We start from the raw sequence: 4,917 nt of genomic DNA on the forward strand, positions 1-4,917 counted from the left end.
AAGTCTATTGCTTTTCCAATTCATTTAATGTATATATTATGTGTTTTCGGTTCAAATTTTCGTGAAAACAAGGAAACAAAAATGAAGGAAATTTTGTTAACGTTTCTGTTAATTACGAATGGTGTCGTGGAAACAGGTTAATTCGTGTACGTCGTTCGACAGGCGAACAACGTAATTGAAACGCTCGTGTGAACATGACATTAGTCTGTAAGAATTTTGAATTCCATTGACTAATAAAGAAATAATAATAATAAAATCTTCAAAATAACGAAAATCGGGAGGTACCGTTATATGGGGCTATACTAAATCATGAAGCTATGTTGACGATTTTTGGTAGAGAAATTTCGTGACCACTATGTGGACGATTTGTTTTGGAAAAGATTTTTAACCACTGAGAACTTTAAATATCAAATTACAGCTACTTTGGTTAAAAATTGTCACTTAAATCCTCAAAATACCTAAAATCGGGGCTGTACCAAAACTGGGGCTTATGATGACGATTTTTCATGGTGAACTTTCGTGACCCTTAAGAATCTTGAATGTAAAACAGCTCGTTCAGATAATAATTGTAGCTAAAACCCATCAAAAACCAAAAATGTGGATGTACCGATTTATGGGGGCTATACCTAAACATGGATCTATGTTGTTGTGGCCCCTAAGAACTTTAAATATTAAATTACAGTTGGTTGGATGGTTCGGAAGTAACCGTTACATGGGGACTATACCTAAACGTGGTCCTAAGTTGACAGTTTTTGGCGGAGTATTGTTGTGACCCCAATGTCGAATTATTACTAGTTCGGTAAAAAATTTTAGCCAAAACCCTAAAATCTCGAAAATTGGGAGGTATCATTATATGAAACAATACCTAAACATGGATCTATGTATGTTGACAGATTTTGGTGGAGTTGTTACGTGACGTATAAGCACTTTAAATGTCAAATTACAGCTAGTCCGGTAAAACTTGTAGCTAAAACCCTGAAAATACCGAAGATCGGGATGTAACGTTATTTGGGAGCTATACCAAAACATGGGCCGATATACACGCAGAGAAAAAATATTTTTCGCTTTTGTTGGAACAAAAATATATGTTTTGGTTCCAAAAATGTATTTGTTTTGTTCAAACATTGTAATCCAAATCCAAAAATACCATCTTTTGTTCCAAACATAGAAAACAAAAACAACTTTCGAATTTCCGCAATATTGTTAAAATCGTTAACAATACCGATTGTAGGAACTATCATAATCGAATTTTGTTTACAAAAAGTATTGTCAATACAGAAAACCAGCCCAGAAATTTTTGATTTGAGTGCATATACTTCTCATATACACTTTTCGCATAACTTGGATATAAATGTCGCGTATAATATTGCAATCATTGATGAACACAATACATGGTTTGCTGCATTTGGCTGACAACAAAGACAAACAAAAAGCCACAAGAACCCACCACAACATAAGGAATAATTAAACACCATAACAAACATGAAAAGGAAAGAATAATGAAACAAAACAGAAACAAATAAAAACAAGAGTCTCACAAGTACATACACACAAAAACAAACCCAGTAGAAAGTGTCTTCAAGACAACATTGATGACTCGTGCACGACTCATGCAATTCATTGAGGACTCTTTGCAGACAGGCCTTTGGGATCGTTGACGACTTTTTCACACAAGTGTCCCAGTATTCATGCACGACAACATGGGCGACAAGGTAAGCGAAGATGTCATCGATGACGACTTGCAAGACAAAAATCCCCCTATTTCGTTGACGACTGTTTCACAGACACTGTCTTGCTATTTGTCATTGATGACCCAACTAAAGACAATTTCGTTTATGTTGTCGTGTGTACATTTTTTATTAAATATATTATGTCTACAAATTTTATCTTAAAGTAATTATACCTAACCTATAGCCGTATGTTCTGCAAGCCACCACTTTCTTCCAGCTTTACTACGCCTCACTTCTTTCCCCAGCCGACTGAGGGGGCGATCTCCTTCTCATTGTGGATTCTGCAAAGATAAAGATGATAAATGACTGTTGTAAATAGCCACTAATATATTCTAAAATCTTACCATATACCGCGTGCTTCATATTGGGATTTTCAAAGTTCACCATGCCTTCAACCTAAATACAAGTATTTAAAGAATAACTACAATTATTTTTAACGTAATTTAATCTACTTATTCTTACTTACCGTTTTTAGTTAGTGCACTTTGTATGAATAATAAATAATTGTATACATTGTGACGCGGTTTCCGACATTTACGATTTTATAATATTAAATTTATTACAAATAGAAAACATATTTTCATAAATATGAGTACAATTATGTCAAAGCTCACTTTTTTACCATTTTTTTGGGTTTGCTGACAAGACACAATGCAAGACATGGTCATGCAAGTTGTCGTACATGACAATTTCACAGATTTCATTAACGAATCTTCGACGAAAATGTCATCAACGATTCGATTTTCTATTGGGAAGGTAAAGGCAGCATGTCATACAAACACACCACAACTCACCAAAATTGTTTTTTCAACACGGCATCGAATAGCGAGAGAAGAGAAACAAACTTTCGAAGAAAAGAGAGAAATATTGTTCAGTTGACACAAACTATTTTTGGATTTACAATACTACATGAGGAATCCAACAATATGTTAACAATACATATTTTGCTCTTGGAATATTGTTGGATCAAACATATTTTTTTCTCTGCGTGTAGCCCATCTTCGAACTTGAATATGGAAAAAGGGTACTCGGGTGCAAAAATCTAGCATTCTAGCGCAACTTTTGAGGACGCTACAGTGATTACAACAGTCGGACAGATGGACATTGCTAGATCGACTCAAAATTTTATCCTGATCAAGAATACATATATTTTATAGGGTCGCAAATGATTATTTCAATGCGTTACAAGCGGAAAACAGACCCTATATACCCTCCGTACTATGGTGGAGGATATAAAAAATAGGACGTTGGCCATTTTCACCAGGGCTATTCCTGTACATTTTCAGAAAAATAGGGTTAGTAGTTTTGGAGATATAACATGTTTAAAAAAATTGGCGTGGTCGGGTATTTATACCCCAAGTAAGAATCTAGGGTCGGAAGCACAACAACCACTGTCTCGCAAATTAATTTCCAAACTTATATTTTCGTAATAGTAAATATAGTGCTTTTTTATTTGATGTGGGGTGGTACCCCGATATACAATTTTTATATTTATTACTGTAAGGCACATTTCGGCCAAGTTGAAAAATTACATCGATGTACTTAGATGAACAGATAACAGAGTTACAGCATAATACTGCATTTATTATACCGTCCACCATAATATGGCGGGTATAGTTATATTTGTAATTCTGTTTGTAACACATCGAAATAAATACAGCTCGCAATTTAACAGTGAGAGCTTTATAATTTGGTATAGAAGCTTCCTTTACTCCTCGGATATTCTCTAAACTGTATGGGAATGACTTATGCGTAAAATATACGACAGAAAAAAGCAAGCTTTGTTAGGCATTACACCTGATTATTTAAAGAATCCTTGCCAAAGCAGGATATACTTTTACTGAATAGTACTGAAAGTACTTCGTTTTCAATATAGAGTGAATATGCATCGATATTCTTATACAATCTTTCTGTATTCGTAAGTTTTATATGGGGGTTCTATTCAAATGAACCAACTTTTTTACTCCAATTATTTACTTTTTTTCTTGTATAACTCTTATATAAATTGGATCTGAATGCAAATGAATCACTTAGTTTACTCCAAGCACATGAAGCAAGATATAATAAAAGTTAAAAACTTCATATCTTTTATAATTCGGTAAAAATGCAGGTTAAATACAATTTTGCAGGGGGATTCTATTCAAGTGAGCGGTAGTGTATAATCACTTTTTGAGTCGATTTGTGCATATCCGTCCGTCCGTCTGTCCACGTATTTTTGTTCTCAGCGTACCGGTCGCATTTTTTGTCCGAATCAGCTGAAAATTGGGGAATATAATATTTTTAGCTAAGGAAGAACGCTACTGCTTTTGGTGAAAATTGGTTCAGATTTGGATATACAAGCTCCCATATATATTTACTGCCGATTTGACGTATTTCCTGCAACAAACACGGTATATTCGTCCGATTTTGATGGAATTTGGAATGTTTGACTCAGTGTTCGAAAATAAACACTATGGTATCGTACCGTACCGTTCTGTACCGTACCAAGGTGGATAGGTACACTACGATAATGTACCGTACTGGTACACAAACACTAAAAAATATTTTAGTGATACTTTACCGGAGCACAACGAAAATCTTACTGTACCGACTGCGGTACACTACGATTTTTAGTGTACCGACTGCGGTACACTACGATTTTTAGTGTACCGACTGCGGTACACTACGCTACGATGATCGTAATGTACCGCTGGTCGGTTCACTAAAACATAACGTACCGGTAATGTACCGTACATGTGTGGTTTGTGAATTGTGATGAAAAATTGTATGTTTGATGTTTTGAGAGAAGAATAGAGAGCAAGAATAGTAAATAAAATTTAAGATTATATAAATTAAAAGCACGAATGTGGTAAATTCGGTCGGTTACGAATATTGCGAAAATTAGTGTGAAATTCGAAGATAGCTAAAATTGCCAATCAATACATATTTTTAATTAATTCTATAAGAAGTTTTATGTGAACCAATTCCTATTATGGCATACGGGTTGAAATTCACATTAGTAATGTACGTATTTCTATTTACTCCTTTGAGAAATTTTTATTATGGGCACATTAGGGTCCTTGAAGTCAATGTACATATCAGAACATTATCATACCCTACACAACAATGTGGAAAGGGTATTCTAAATTTGTTTTTCGAAAAATTCATGTAACATCGCGAAAAATCGGCGATATAAAGCAATTTAGAG

The 4,917-nt window shown here is 34.5% G+C and overlaps 1 long non-coding RNA gene across 1 annotated transcript; it reads right to left on the minus strand.

Moving 5' to 3' along the window:
- Positions 1-1,853: 1,853 nt before the first annotated feature.
- LOC141400021 (uncharacterized) lies at positions 1,854-2,478 on the minus strand. Its single transcript, XR_012412058.1, has 3 exons — positions 2,197-2,478; positions 2,075-2,126; positions 1,854-2,011 (listed from the first exon to the last, which is right to left on the minus strand). It is a non-coding gene; the product is annotated as an uncharacterized lncRNA (long non-coding RNA).
- Between the last annotated feature and the right edge of the window lie 2,439 nt (positions 2,479-4,917).

Source organism: Musca autumnalis, unplaced genomic scaffold, assembly GCF_047663935.1.
Source record: "Musca autumnalis isolate F117 unplaced genomic scaffold, ASM4766393v1 scaffold_3, whole genome shotgun sequence".
NCBI classification, from domain to species: Eukaryota; Metazoa; Arthropoda; class Insecta; order Diptera; family Muscidae; genus Musca; species Musca autumnalis.